Genomic DNA, 16,959 nt, shown 5'->3' with positions numbered 1-16,959 from the left:
ACTCCTACAGTACATTCAGGACCCCAAATTGTGGAGCGAATTTTCACAGCACCGAAATACGAACCGTGCATTTTCAGGTTAAAAGTCCCAGCATGCTAACAAATTAGTACCTACGTCCATGTCACCATGTCTACTAGGCCTTAAGTCTTATTTCGCTTATATTCTAGAACTTTCAGAACGGTAATATCAGAGTAGTGTTTATGTGTTCTATAACATTCTATAAGATACACACAAAAATATATTTTATAAAAATTTATGTAAACAGCAAATATAAATTATATAAAAACGTATGTTGATATAAAATTAATCCAGCAAAATGTTATGGACCCTGGAGGGTCAGGTACGGTTTGATCTCTTCCTCCTTCCTTCACTTTCATGGTCATGCAGTATTAGTAAGTATGGCTACTACTTCAGGATCAGAGTGGTCTGAGTTTACTTCGACCCTTTTCAGGGCAATGTCCATGTACTATTTTCGTACTTTTGTCGATATGAATCTGCCCTATCAGTGGGAAGTCTAGTTTGATGGTGGCCTTTCCCTCCTCCCTTTTCAATATTATTTTATTTAGTTTTGTTTCTTTTAATTTATTTTTGTGTTTAAAATATATGTTAATCGGAGGAGAGATGTTTTAAACTATCTTCATCATGTATGCGGTGCCTATCTATTTTGCATAATAATTCATTTTTCATCCAGTTTTTATCGAAATACGTTATTGTACTATGTAGGAGTCTATCTACTATCGTTGGTATGTTTGAATATTTGTGTATGAAGTTAGATGATGTGGTTCTGTGAACTTTATATGCAGTTGTGAGTAGTGTATTTTGTATTGTTTGCAGCTTGGTTCTGATTATTTTGTCACTTACATTAATCCAAGTTGGAGCTGCATAGTCGATTACTGATCTAATATATGTTTTGTAAATTTTTAGTATATTGTTCTGTTGATGCTCCACTGTTCTTGCCAGTTAGACTCCTAACATAGTTAGGTCTTCACCAGACTTTGCTTTTAATTTCATTTAGATGTTTAATCCATGTTAGTTTTGAGTCATAGATAGGTTAAACCGAGAAATTTTGCCGATGTGACAGTCTGAAGTAATGTTCCATTCATATGTATTTCAGGCTGTCCTTTTTCGTGCTTTGCCATTTTAATAAACACGACTAGTTGTGCTTTTTCTGTGTTTATTTTTATTATATATTTTTGACAGTATTCACTTATTCTATTTACTTGTGGTTGTATGTTTATGGCTGCTACTGCTGGTGTTGGGACACTTTAAAAGACTGCCACATTATCAGTGAACTATGAAGAAAATCGATGATTACGATCCTTCAGTGGCATATTGTTTATATACATGATGAAGAATATAGGGCAAATCACCCATCCCTGAGGAGGAGCTCAGGCGGATCGCTGGTTGGCATCGCTTATGGTTAGAACTAATGATTAATTATGTGCGTGATTTGGTTTTTGAATTTCGCGCAAAGCTACACAAAGTCTGCCTGCGCTAGCCATCCCTAATTTAGCAATATAAGACAAGAGGGAAGGCAGCTAGTCATCACCACCTATCGCCAACTACTCTTTTGCCAACCAGTAGTGGAGTTGAGAGTAACATTATAACGAACACACAACTGAAAAGGCTAACATGTTTGGTGTGACATGGATTTGAACCCACAATCCTCATATTATGAGTCAAGCGCCCTGAAAAGCTAGTTATGCCGGTCATTATGTGTGTGTGTGTGTGTGTTAACATTCATCATCACAATTTGGCTAACTCGATAACCATAATTTTAGGTATGGCAGCTGGAAACTGTCCAACGGCGTGTATGACTCTTTATTTATTTTATCAAAACAGAGAATAAAAAAAGCCTCTGAACTCGTTCAAATTACACTTTTTATTGAATGTTGGCTTATATAATCCATGACTAACTGGTTTGAATACTGTAATGTGATACTATTGAAGTCATTTGAGATTGAACAATAAAATAAAGAAGGAAAAAGACCATTCAGACACCCTAAGCTAAGGTAAAATAAAGAACACATGAAATATATATATATAAATACAAATGAAAATATTTAATATGTATCAACATACCATCATGTTTTGTTGATAGTCTCGAGTAGGGTTAAGTCCTAAATATGGTTTAAGTGAACTCGATTAGTGATTTTAAAATAATAGACTGACACTTGTTATACCACCTTCGTTCAAGACAATATAAATAAAAAGGGCTATATGATCGTTAGCTTATTTCTTTAATTTTCATGTAGTTGATACATTATATTTATTTGGATATCCATACAATAATGCATTCTATCATTCGACTTCAAAAATAGTAACGCAATAATGTTGGGAATGTTGTGCAAAATCTACTAGTTTGATCATTTTTATTACAATTTATACGACGATAGTAACCACAAAACTAAACGTAAATGGTGTCATATAGTTTTAATAGTCTTGGCAGTTAATAATTAAATTATTTGTAAACAGTTGGATTAAATTGTCTTAAAATGTGATCTCTTTTAAGTGTCAGCAGCAGTTTCCTTCTCTTAACGTTTACACTGGAAAGTACTGTTTTCTATTTAAAATTATTAGATATTAAAATTATTGATGAATCCAAGCTTTCTATTCTAAAGATATATGAAGACTATATCTGTCTTTTTACTGGTTTTCTCGGTATTTAAAAAAAATTAAAATAGCTCTTTGTTTTTGCAGTATCCATTTATCAAAGTTTTTTTCATATTTTGAAAACTCTGAATTTTGATATTACATTACCACTACTGCCTATCTACAATTATTTTTTCGCTCTTTTTAATATTGCTGATTGTCCGTCTTGCTGATGAATATACTGATGGTTGATGATGCAACACGAAATAAACAAAACTATTCCTTGCTGAGACCAAGAGTTGGTTTACTTTGAGAATGCGTTTATGTGTCTTTCATTGCTAAAATTTAGAAAAAAAGATAACTTTTGTTTCTCTCAGGTAAAAGGGCGCACAAGCACCAAACCAGATCTACGTATATAACTCAAGGAGGCTAGATGTTAAAGACAGAAACATGAAGAGATAGCTAAATGTATCATGAAAATGGTGTAACACACGCTCACGAAGTTTGTTGAGTGAAACAGGACTGAATACGATGAATGCATTTCTTAGCGTCCCTCTCTAGTACAACGGCAAGTCTACCGATTTACAATGCTAAAATCAGGGTTTCGATTCCCTTCGGTGCACTCAGCAGATAGCTCTATATGTCTTTGCTATAAGAAAACACACACATTTCTTAGCTCTTACTGTCTGTCATATTGTAGAACCGTAACACTTATGTGGCTGCTTCTCTCATATATACTCGACTTAATCCACAAAAGATTATATTGATTATCCACTGAGCAATCTCAAGGAGTGAAAACACAGAACTAAACAAAATGGTGTTTATTCGTTTGGTTTACGTTTATATCAAAACTAGTAAGGTCATCTGCCGCTATTCTCAATTCTGAACTGTCGACCACAGTTAAGACAACTGATCGCTACAGTCAATCATTAATTGTTCTTTACCAACGATAATGGAATTTATCAAAACATTAAAATAACTCCACAGCTGAAAGGGCTAGATATTTGACATCGGGTTTCGATCACGCGTTTCGCGCATCAGGAAATGAGCGCCCTAACTGCCAGGTTATGCTGGAAACAAGGAGGCGAGGAACAGGAAAACGAGATAAGGAGGAAATTTTGGTTCATTCGATTAGATTTAGCTTTGGTGTTACGTTCTGTAGTTTGGACACCTAAGATACGTTCTAAAGAAGACTGCACAATGGACTGGCAGTAAAACTGTTTCAAAATTTAAGTCTAACATACCAATGTCCCCAGTAGCACGACGGTATGTCTGCGAACTTACAACGTTAGAAATAGGATTTTGATACCTGTGGTGGACAAACATTGTGTAGTTTTGTGAGTAAACTACAAATAAATAAATAAAACTAAACAAACAGGTCAGAGAACCGTTTAGACATTATAGCTAGGAGATAGAATCGCAGACACCAGAAACTTCAAAAGGAATTAATTTTTTGGTCATAAAACTGATATTAAAGAAACATAAGGTGATTTGAATTGAACATTATCTTAGTACGAAAGGTAACATACTTAGGTAAAGCTAACATGTATTATTATATTCATAATTAATGATGTCAAAAACACACGTAACTTCAAGAAATCTTGATCCAAAATGATAAAAACGTTATAACACTAGAACTTTCTTCTTCATCAAATATTGTATTATTGTTATATATATATTTATACATCTAAACTAAACAATAAATAGTCTAGAGTGACCGCAATTACTGCTGTTAATTGTTAACGTTTTTATCGTTTTGGTATTTTGCATAATAATTGTATTTTCTCTTTATTTTTCAGTGTTATGTCGTTGACATACACATAGATGGCGCTAGCATAACAAATAGACTTGCACATATTCCACAAAATAACGTTTTGTAAAGTATTTCAGTTTCATTCAAATTATTTCATATTAAACTCACTCCAAAATTAAAATAATAATTATTTTTACATGTATAACACAAAATTTTCTACGTTGACAGATTTCATGTATTTATAAACACGTTTATTTACTTGATCTCTAATGTTTTATTATACACGCGCCAAAAGCACAAGCATATTTGTTGAATTATGACGTTTAGTCTTTTATTTAAGAAAATAAGAAATAAGGCATCTTTTAGAATTTTTTGTTTTTGTGCAAAGTCGTATATTTTCTTTAATGTTTAAATTTTGAACAGTTGTAAAGATTTGTCGGATTATATACGTTAGCCGTCCCTAATTTAGCATTGTAAGATTAGAGGAAAGACAGATAGTCATCACCACCCACCTCCAACTCTTGAGTTACTCTTTTACCAACAAATAGCGAGATTAATACACAAAATTGGATCCAATACTATGTTAATATATTATAGAACAGCAAATACTCGTTTTGAAAACGCAATGCAATTTGTACAGTAGGGTCTCTACAGAAGGAGTCATATCCAATGAAGTAATAGTAGTAGGGTTTGCGAAGCAAGACCAAAGTTGCTCGAAAATGAAATAATATCTCTTCAACTCTCTGTAGGAGTTATATGGAGCACAAGGAGGACCAACCAAACACTGAACGTTTAATATGAATTTATACGATGCTACAGACACTATTAATAATAACACTGCACAACAAAATTTTTGCTTCTTGAACACTGTTGGGTGTTCCTTATAGATTTTTGGCTGCTGATCACGAAATTCACATCCAAATTTGGCCATCACGTACCGTTTCATCAAAATTTTCAGTTTTCTTATGTTCACTAGAACATTGCTACAATTGAAAAACGATATCAGGGCAACTGGAATCTGTCAATACTTGCTCACTACTGTTGGACACTGCAACGTGATGCACCGGACATTGAATACAAATGAAAATCAGAAGCAAAACACTTTTAATTATGTTGAACATAATAGCGTATTAGAAACATAAACGCAATTAAATACGTTATTGCCTTTAAACAGTTTCTACATGATGAACCAAAATCTAAACTATATTTGTGCATACCCACCAGGTACCTGTTACAATCATAAAAAACTTTTCAGGAAGCAAAACTTTGCAAAAAATTGTTGTGCAGTGTAATTTGATGTTATATTTTCTATCATATATAGATATGTTTTAGTAAGGCTTTGTTAGGATTGGTGGAATGCTGAATTATACATCTTTCTACAGGTGTTTGATAAAACTATTTACTGTTCTAATAAATTGTTCATGATGTCTACAGAATATGCCTCATAATACAAATTAGAACGTAAATGTTTAATATAATATTTGTTTTTTAGTTTGATAACGCTAAGTGTGCGTGTATTCAATCTCAATGACAATGATCTTATTTCTGATAAAACATGCGAACATGATGGCCAAAGCTACATATACATACATAATTTAACACCTCTGACTCTCCATATATTACCAATCAGTTAGCACAACTTAGCTCACTTGTAAAGGGTACGGGTGTACATTAGCAGTACTGACAAGTATTTTGTGTATTTCTTGGTACGAAGCTACAAAATAAGCTATCAACGATCTGTCCATCGCAGAGAATCTAATTCAAAATTTTAGACCTGTTAATCCGTAATCTTAACCACCAATCTATCCAGCGAGGGAAGTAACGATAACTCGAATTATCTTGCTTAAAACCCATGAGTGCATCTCGGTCAATTACTCGCCTGAATTAGATGTATTTATTTTAATGCTAACTCAAGATATTTTTTAGCCACTGACTCAGTGGTAATTAAAACCGCATTGAGCCCATGGGCGACAATAAACCTGTTTCATAAAAACAAACTGACACTTTCTACAACAACAAAAATGCTGTTTAAAATCAACATAAATGTGGAATTGTGTGAATATAATTATACGAAAGCGGTCTCGAAAACAGGAAAATAGCAAATTTTGAAACCTGCAGGCCAAGGGGCAGTCTTTCAAGTGGAACATGTCAAGAAACGTTGTACATTATTACAGCAAAACACATGAAACGTGCACATAATGAATGCAATCTTATCTTTCAAATTGCATTGAGGCATAGTTTTGCACACCAAATTTAAATATTTATTCGCTTCATGTAAACTATTGTGAAAATGTACGGCGTTTCTTGTAATGTATCGTTTCATTATTTGTGTAAAAAAAGTTCTGTACGTTATTGCTAAAAGAAGAAAGGTAGCGGTTCTCTGCTTATAATATATTTTTAGCCGCGGCATAGTGGCTCACAAAACAGTCTGCATTTGTTTTTAGTCACGACAGAGCGGATCATAGAATAGCATTATTTTTTATGTATACCCTTTTGACTCACAGTTCCACCACTTCTTGGAGTTTGAGATTTAATTACAGTTTTGGAGTAAAGAGGTCAAATCCTTTCAAATGATATATTTGATCACGTCCAAAGTTTCATAGAATAATTTACTCCAATCCTGTCTAAAAAAAATTTCAATTTGAGGGTTGGTTGGTAGAGATCCTGATGAGTAATAAAATTTAATCAGGTATACGCGCGACACATACTCGGTGTTACTGAAGTACAAAAATATAGCTAATAAACAGGTTCTTTCATCTACAAACACACGCGTAGCACTAAAATCGACGAAATTCTCCAATGATTTACTTTAGATTAATTGAGATATTATCTTGGTAACCAGTATGTTAAAAAAGAAACAGGAAAATTTAGAGACACCTATTAGTTTTCCACAAGTTGCGTAACAACTACTTTGACCTACTTACGAATTAAGTTACTTCAAACTTAACCTTGAGTCAAAAGCAGTCAGACACGATTTAGTCATGAGTATTGCTTAAGTCAACCCTGAGTTACCAATTTGTTATGCATGAATTATCTACGAATTTTCTATTAGTTAAGAAGAAGCTACATATATAAGAAAATAAAAATTTATAAACTAGCTTATAAATAGCATCCGTTTCCATGTGGCTACACTAAATGCAACAAACTATTGAAATTTACAAGCGTAATTGTTTCCCGCTGGTACAGCGGTAAGTCTACGGCATTATAACGCTAAAATCAGGGGTTCAGTTCCCCTCGGTGGACTCAACAGATAGCCTGATGTGGCTCTTCCTCGAAGAAAACACACACAAGCGTAATTATTGATACTCTTTTCCCCAGATTTCGCAAGTTAGTAAATTGTGTCACGTTCTGGTAGCGCTTTCTACAAACTTTTATCAAATGGTTTACTACAAACTACAGATAGTGTTTAAGCTTATGCATCAGATATTGTGCATAATTAAGCATTACGACTCTTTCATATATGGACTTTCCATATTTTCAGCGCATAATAATCTTTCCTCTCAGATATATCTAATTCACGAGGCTTTTTTCATGTGTTTTCATACCGTGATGTCACTATGGTAGCCATCGCTTATATCTCCTTGTTCATACTCACCGAATCCCTTTGCCGAGAATGTTGGTAAACCACATCAGATTTTCCAGGGTATCTGCATACAATTTGTAGTGTATACCTTTAGTGTGTTTTTATTTCTTGTATCTCAAACGTTTTTTTTATATTATCCAATGTTTCTCGCTAGTTTTATCCCCTTTGATAAAATAGTATAAATACCATTAAGAATTGAAACATATTGTAACAAACTGCTAAGCATTTCAGTGTAGTGGTAACCTGATTGATCTGCCTGTCTTGCTGTTGGGTTGGTCTTACCAAGGCTGAAAAATGCTAAAAATATTTATAAAGCAATGATTGAAATTTAGTGAAATTATTTATTTTATAATAAACACTGAGTAAGCAACGTGAGTTGTGACCATTCTGAATAATTCAATTCAATACATTATTTAAGTTTCTAAATAAACCTCTGTTATTATCAGTTAATCGTAGTTCAAAGTGTGCTGTGTTTTCTATTCTAATAAACAAACTTTAAAGATGCATTGTAATAAACTATATGTTTTGTCTTTTACCATTCTCTATACTCGGTATTATACGACAGCTTCAAGACTGTGTTTGTTTCCAAAGTATTATACAAATAATTTGGTTAATAATGAAACGGGCGAAATACCTGTGATCTAAATCATTACAGTTAAAGCCTATATAGTCAGTGAATTAAACCATAAAGTAGTTATTCATTTTAACTGAAATTAATTATTATTTAGTGAATTTTAGATATAGGACTGAAAATTCTCAAACCAAAAGTTTTATCACTTTTTTTTTACTAGACTATTTAAAAACAGTACTTTGCCAGATAAGGTGTTTTACACCTTTGCAACATGAAAAGAGTACGATCATTTTTCATATGAAAATAGTAAGAAAATAATTTATAAACCTATAAGATAGAGAACTCAAACAATGTCTCTGTGAAACAACTTTTTCCGATATCTAAAAATAATATATTAAAAAGGTATTTTGTACAGTTGTTTGTTTGATTGTAACTGAGAAAAAGACTGCGTAGTGGGCGACTATCGTCTGTCCACCACGGGTATCGATGCCCCGTTTCTTGAGCTACAAGTCCGCCGACTTACTATTGTGCCACTTGGGAATGTCTTCTAAATGATGTAGCGAAGAACGACTAATATTTTTTAATTTATGAAGTATTAGACCAAAATATTAAAATATAATTACTTTAATACTGACAATAAAACCGTCTCAGTGTGATTGTTGGCTATTGGTAGTAACTTACGGGAAAAATAATAACATGAACCAAACTGTACAGTAAACGTTGACGAATTTAGACCTACTGTATATTATTACTGACTCCGCGCAAACTTACATTTGGATGCGCAAACAATAGCCTGCGTTTCTGAAGAAAGAAGTAGTGATAAGCTATAATTTTTTTGTTTCAATTTTTTTAATGGTGAAGGTCATAATAGAAGTCGAGTAAATAATAGGGTAATTCTATCGACACAGCAGTATTTAATTGTGATAAAGCAGTATTCGAAATTATTGCGTTATAAAGTACACAAGTTTTAGTGCCTTCATAAAAAAAAAGTGACATAAACCAGCCGAACGAAAGTAACTAACTAGACAATGATAATAAAAGAAATAACTATCACACGAAAATGATAAAATAAGAGGTTGTCACAGTTTTAAATACAGTACTAAGGTCACGTTTTTTCTCTGCTAAAAGCATAACAGGAAATGTTAATATATATCACGTTCCTTATCACTGTTTTAGATAGCTTGTGGCAATATTACACGTTTCAATTTACATTCTAAAGAAGGAAAAAAATAAAAGTTGTATGGTGCTAAAGTATACGAGTATTCACAATAAACGATAAAATTTTACAAAAAATATAACATTTATAATAATTACTGGTATTTTGTTCACCGTTCGTTCTTTTTTTTGTGAGTGGTAACAAGTTCAAGGTCGTCTTTTTGCACCAAACTGGTGTCAAGCAAAATATTAGTATAATATCAAACGTTATGCTCAGTGTGTGCAATTCTGGGCTAAACCAGCTTCTGGGACATCATTTCCGTAGTATAGTATTTGTTTGTTTGTTTTTTAATTTCGCACAAAGCTACTCGAGGGCTATCTGTGCTAGCCGTCCCTAATTTAGTAGTGTAAGACTAGAGGGAAGGCAACTAATCATCACCACCCATCGCCAACTCTTTTACCAAAGAATAGTGGGATTGATTGTAACATTACAACGTCCCCACGGCTGAAGGGAAAACATGTTTGGTGTGACAGGGATTCGAACCCGAGAGCCTCGGATTACGAGTCGAGCGCCTTAACTGCCGGGCCTAGTAAGATAATTAGGTCTTCTGGATATTCTTAAATTTAAAAAATTATCTATTTTTTTTCGGATAATTGCCGAATTGTGTCATTTTTATTGCTTACATAATAATTTTCTCAAAAAAGATGGAAGTCGGATAAAACTTTGCCGATAGAATTCACACACGCACATAAAATAGTATTTTTGCTGACAAATGAGATACTGAGGGGTGGCATCTCTTTCGATACGTTCCTGGCTGTTTCCATAATCCCTTTTCAAAGATGTGTTGAAGACAAATCTGACATCGAAAATAATGCATTAGTCAAGGTTTGTTTGGAATTAAGCACAAAGTTACACAATGGGCTATCTGTGATCTGCCCATCACGGATATAGAAACCCGGTTTCTAGCGGTCTAACTCCGTAAACATATCGCTGTGCCATGGGAGAGTGGCACCAGTTAACCCAGTTAATCTCAGTAAAGTACGATTTATCACTACAGACGTGGTTCCAAAAAGAAGTAATTTATTTGAGGGTAATCATGTAATGTTGTGATATTTTTTGTAAGGCTGCTGAGAAGCTTCTGAATAAAAAAATATCGTTCAAAATGATACTGTGATTTCCTACTTTGGTAAAATATTTGAACAATACTCTGTATTCTGTAAATACGAGGGCTGTTCAAAAAATACGCGGACTGTTTGAATTGCGCTGCTCCAGTTGGTTCCAGGGGAATCTGCTTGGTGTCGCTAGGTTCGCACAGATCAGCTGATTACGACGCCATTTCCCGATTGCAAATATCTTCATTTATGTATTAGCTACGCGGTTTTAAGTGAAGTGCGATTTTTTCGTTTGGCGGATTTCAGAATGAATGACCTGAAGGAGCAACGATTTGCTGTAAAATTTTGTGTTAAACTTGGAAAATCTGCGACTGAAACTTTTGCTATGCTTAACACGGCTTATGGTGATGTTGCTATGAAGCGTACGGCATGTTTCAAGTGGCATGAACGTTTTAAGGATGGTCGACAGTCCATTGAAGATGATGAGCGTCCTGGACGTCCTTCCACGTAAACTGACGACCCACACGTCGACAAAATCAACACCCTGGTGCGGGCAAATCGACGTCTGACTGTCAGGGAGCTTGCTGAAGAGTGTGGGATATTAGTTGGATCTTGTTACGAGATTTTGACCGAAAAATTGAAGATGCACCGCGTTGCTGCGAAATTTGTGCCTCAGAACTCGTGAGTTTTTGGCCAAACACTGGATCACTGTTCTTCCCCACCCCCCTACTCACCTGACCTTGCTCCTTGAGATATTTTCTTGTTCCCCAAACTAAAAAGACCCTTGAAAGGAAGAAGATTTGAGACGATTCCCGAGATTAAGGCAAATGAGACGAAGGAGCTGGAGGACATTACAAAAGAAGCGTACCAGGACTGTTTCAACAAGTGGAAACACCGTTGGGATAAATGTGTGCGTTGGGGAGGAGAGTACTTTGAAAGGGTCCCAGACCTGTAACTTCTAAATAAAGTACATTTTGTTTTATGACGTCAGTCCGCGTATTTTTTGAACAGCCCTCGTAAGCTAATGGACTGAGCAAAATATTTTATGAAATATAATAAAATACCACTTTGATTATGTAAGTATTGACATCATATGCAATAATTATATATTAAGTTTATTATACATGTGGTTGCTTTTTCTTAACCAGTTGCATGCTCACCGTTACAAGCTTGCATCCTTACCTTTATCGATAACTCAAATGCATTTTGCAAAATAAATAATGTAATTTATATTTTGATTTGTGTTGAATATAAGGTTAACTATGTGGAGTTTTGGTTTAAAGTAGAAAGCTGCGGAGGGGCTATCTGTGCTCTGCCCACTACGGTATCGGAACACGGTTTCCAGCTGTGCGAGACATACCGCTAGGTCACTGAAGGCAATAACAAACGGATGTATAGAATAAATATTTTAATGCAAAATAAAAAAAAACAAATATAAAAAATCTTACAGTGAAATCTGATGAAAATAATAACATCTTCATTTCCAAATATAATGTTATATTTGTCACGCACAGAACTTTCTAATCATTAGATAATGTTTTCCTATGTTATCCAGTGGTATTTCATTTATTACTCAAAACTGTTTCTATAGCTAAATTTGCTGACATATTGATATTCGAATAAATTACGCTGTTGCTGCTCCTATCAATTAAATATTGTTTTTATTCTATCAAGTGCGTCATATTTTAAGAAAAAAACATTTGTTGTTTTACTGTCCCAGTGCCTCTGTCCCAGTGAGTGACAAGAAATATTTAAAATCGTATTTGTATAAAATTAAAGTTAAAGGAAATAACTATATAAATAATTATAAAAATAACTGAAAAACGTTTTCATTATTAACAAATAAGTTACTCAAAACAACTCTGTTAGTAATCAGTTGCTAATTGTTTGCATATTCTTTTTATAAAATGCATGTGAATGAATATATATTTTATGTTCATTTTCATGTTTTAAAATAACTAACACTAATCTTTATACCTACGTATTGGCATGAGTTATATCATTACAACAAGCCACCTTTGTTTGGTACTACAATGTGCTGTTTTGGCATCGTGATAATCTTTTCATTCAATTTTCTAGTAAATGTTTAATCCCTAGTTTTTCTGTATTTTACAATAAGGACAGTTGTAGTGTCTAAAAAGTGAATAATTTTAAAAGTATTAAACAAATTATACTTTAAAGAATAATCTGAACAGTGTATATTAATATTATATCTTCTCCCATATTAATTTTCAACAGTTCAGAATAGCAAAAAGAGACGAAACTTTTAGGAATATAAAACTGAAATATTTATTTAAAATATTATTTTTTACTTTAAAGATGAATAACTTTTTCACAATATTTTTCATCAACGTTTTCTTGAAAGTAATATCACTTCATAATAAAGATGGTCGTGACGAAACGCGAGTGAAAATACAGTACCGAGTTTCCTTACAACCAGGTAAAATACTTTAAAATCAAACATTAATATAATTTATGTAAAAACAATCAAAACAAAAACATATAATAATGTACCATTAAAATATAACTTCAAATGGACAAATTAAAAACTGTTTTATTATGATGACGTTATACTTATAACAGGAAACAGGAACACATGAATCTTGATATGATTATCTCTCCTTTGTAAAGAGGGAACAACATTATAATAAACCGTCTAATTCGTCCGTTTAAAGCTGTATTTTAAATAAGTATCTTTACAAAATATAAAAAAATATTTTAACATACAGTTAATAAACTTTATTAAGAAAGATTTGCGACCATTTTGAATTCTTTAAAGTCTATACGGTTATACTGAGTTTTGAAATAATACGAACACGTTTCGCATAGCGGCGAACACAATACATATATTAATATTAATCTTAGAAATAAAACGAAAACGATAGTCTCACAAGGCGATAAATTGTGTGTAGAAAAAATACATTTAAACATTTTACACTAAGAAAAAACCTTAGTTGAGATTAAAAATGTATGTTAATGAGAAACTGAATATGGAAGAAAAGATATATATATTAATTATTTAATTAAAATATATTAAATCAAACCATATCTTTGTTAATGCAATGTTAACGTTCGAAAACAGAATTATTAAATATTTAATTTCTTTTATAACATCCACTTAATTATATTGAAATATGTTAACTTGACAAATGCGATAATTTAAAATAGTATACGTAATTAAAATGTATTGATTTTACTTGTTAAGATTTATAAACGTTAAATTTTGTTGTTTGGAATACGATGTGGTGTTCTGGTGTTGCAAGAGTGCTTCCATTTGTCTTATTTCCCTTTTCACACTAACACTGTATTATTAGTTCCCTTAAATTCACCACTCACTAGTCATTTATAACCCGCTATTCTCACTTCATGTTAATTTCATCTTCATTGTTATTTTATATAATACTATATTCGGTTTTCACTTGTTTCTACAGTACCATATATTTATTAATCTGTAGGATCATCTTACCTTTATCTTGTACATTTCTATTTTATTCTGCGACCCTCACGATCACAGCGTTAAGACTAAGCTAATGAAACGTCTCGCTCGATTATGTTAAGGGATACTTGATATCTTTGGTTTAATTGAAATTTGTCATACGTAACATGACCATTCACTTCATCTGTTATACTGAAAATAAATCCTTCTACATGATAAAGACTAAATTCTAAATCATTATATACGAATTTAACATACGTAAATAGAAGTCGATTGTAATTCTTACTTTAATTAACGAGAAAATTATTTCACAGAATCTCTATCTACTAATATTTTGAGCTACTTCGATAGTAATATTTAAGTGATCCAATGCCAGCATTGAAAGAAGGTCCAAAAATCTGATGCTGTAAGACGTAGGATGTTAGACAGTCTCAGCAGTAAGTGTGGAGTCTTTTCACCCTAAGAATCGGGTTTTGAAACCTGTGGCGGGGCCATTTTTATCACACAAAAATATTTTTGTATAAAGCTACTTTTCAATTGGTTTGGCAACAAACATTTAAGGCTCATCTTCATTACGTTACTATCATATTAAAAAAGACGTTTTTTGTTATTGTTTGTTTAATTTTAGTTTTTGTAATAATCAACAGCTTTAGAAATGCTTTTCGAAGTACGCAAACGTAACGTATAAATTGCAGATTTTTAAAATAAGCTTCAAAATGTGTTTTTTTTAATAACGGTACCCCAACGATAAGTCTGAAGGGTGTGTGTGTGTGTGTGTGTTTTCTTATAGCAAAGCCACATCGGGCTAGCTGCTGAGCCCACCGAAGGGAAACCAACCCCTTAGCGTTGTAAATCCGTAGACTTGTCGCTGTAATAGCGGGAGGCAAGTCTGAAGGCTTAGCACCATAATCAGTTTTCCACTGCCGCAACGGGTACGGCACAACCATCTTATTGCTTAGCTTTGTTGCTAAATAATAAGCAAATCAAAATTTGCTGGAAAAAATTAATATCAATCACAAATTAAATTGTCCCATGATGCAGACATACACTGAAATAACAAACCCACTAACAAAGCCCACAAGGTCTTTTAATACATAAATCAGTTAATGAAACAGAACGTCCATAAAACACAAAAACATGAGGTCGATCCAAATGAATCCATTCTACTGTTATGGAAAATATAATATTAGAAAGCCAGGATATTAAAATTCACCAGCAATAAGGGTAATTTTGTGTTACATATATAGTTTTGTATTTACATATATAAGTTATGATTTACAGTTTATTTCCTCTTTCAGTCGGTTGAATATCGTATTTCTTCTCTCACTATATTTCATAAGCCAATATGTATAAACTCATCTACTAACTTTCACTTACTGTTTTATTTTGTACAGTCACTTATGAATAAATAAAATGATCCAAACTGTTTAGTGAATATTACTAGAAGAAAAAAAAAAAAATTACATACGAGGGCTGTTCAAAAAATACGCGGACTGTTTAAATTGCGCGGCTCCAGTTGGTTCCAGGGGAATCCGCTTGGTGTCGCTAGGTTCTCACACATCAGCTGATTACGACGCCATTTCCCGATTGCAGATATCTTCATTTGTGTATTAGCTACGCGGTTTTAAGTGAAGTGCGATTTTTTCGTTTAGCGGATTTCAGAATGAATGACCTGAAGGAGCAACGATTTGCTGTGAAATTTTGTGTTAAACTTGGAAAATCTGCGACTGCAACTTTTGCTATGCTTAACACGGCTTACGGTGACGTTGCTATAAAGCGTACGGCATGTTTCAAGTGGCATGAATGTTTTAAGGATGGTCGACAGTCCATTGAAGATGATGAGCGTCCTGGACATCCTTCCACGTCAACTGACGACCCACACGTCGACAAAATCAACACCTTGTTGCGGGCAAATCGACGTCTGACTGTCAGGGAGCTTGCTGAAGAGTGTGGGATATCAGTTGGATTTTGTTACGAGATTTTGACCGAAAAATTGAAGATGCACCGCGTTGCTGCGAAATTTGTGCCTCAGAACTCGTGAGTTTTTGGTCAAACACTCGATCACTGTTCTTCCCCACCGCCCCTACTCACCTGACCTTGCTCCTTGCGATTTTTTCTTGTTCCCCAAACTCAAAAGACCCTTGAAAGGAAGAAGATTTGAGACGATTCCCAAGATTAAGGCAAATGCGACGAAGGAGCTGGAGGACATTACAAAAGAAGCGTACCAGGACTGTTTCAACAAGTGGAAACACCGTTGGGATAAGTGTGTGCGTTGGGGAGGAGAGTACTTTGAAGGGGTCCCAGACCTGTAACTTCTAAATAAAGTACATTTTGTTTTATGACGTCAGTCCGTGTATTTTTTGAACAGCCCTCGTATGTGCAAAACAAAAGGCGCATTATCGTTTGTATTATAACTGATATCATGTGCTTGATATTATCTGGCCTGGCATGGCCAGATGGGTTAAGGCGTTCCACTTCTAATCCGAGCGTCGCTGGTTCGCATCCCTGTCACACCTAACATGCTCGCCCTTTCAGCCGTGAGGGCGATATAATGTGACGATCAATCTCACTATTCGTTGGTAAAAGAGTAGCCCAAGAGTTGGCGGTGGGTGGTGATGAGTAGTTGCCTTCCCTCTATTCTTACACTGCTAAATTTGGGACGGATAGCGCAGATAGTTCTGATGTAGCTTTGCGTGAAATTCAAAAAACAAACAAACAATTAATATTATCTGCGTAAATATTCCCTTCGAAAAACG

Source organism: Tachypleus tridentatus, chromosome 1, assembly GCF_004210375.1.
Source record: "Tachypleus tridentatus isolate NWPU-2018 chromosome 1, ASM421037v1, whole genome shotgun sequence".
In the NCBI taxonomy this organism is placed as follows: Eukaryota; Metazoa; Arthropoda; class Merostomata; order Xiphosura; family Limulidae; genus Tachypleus; species Tachypleus tridentatus.
Note: the sequence above shows the minus strand (reverse complement) of the source record.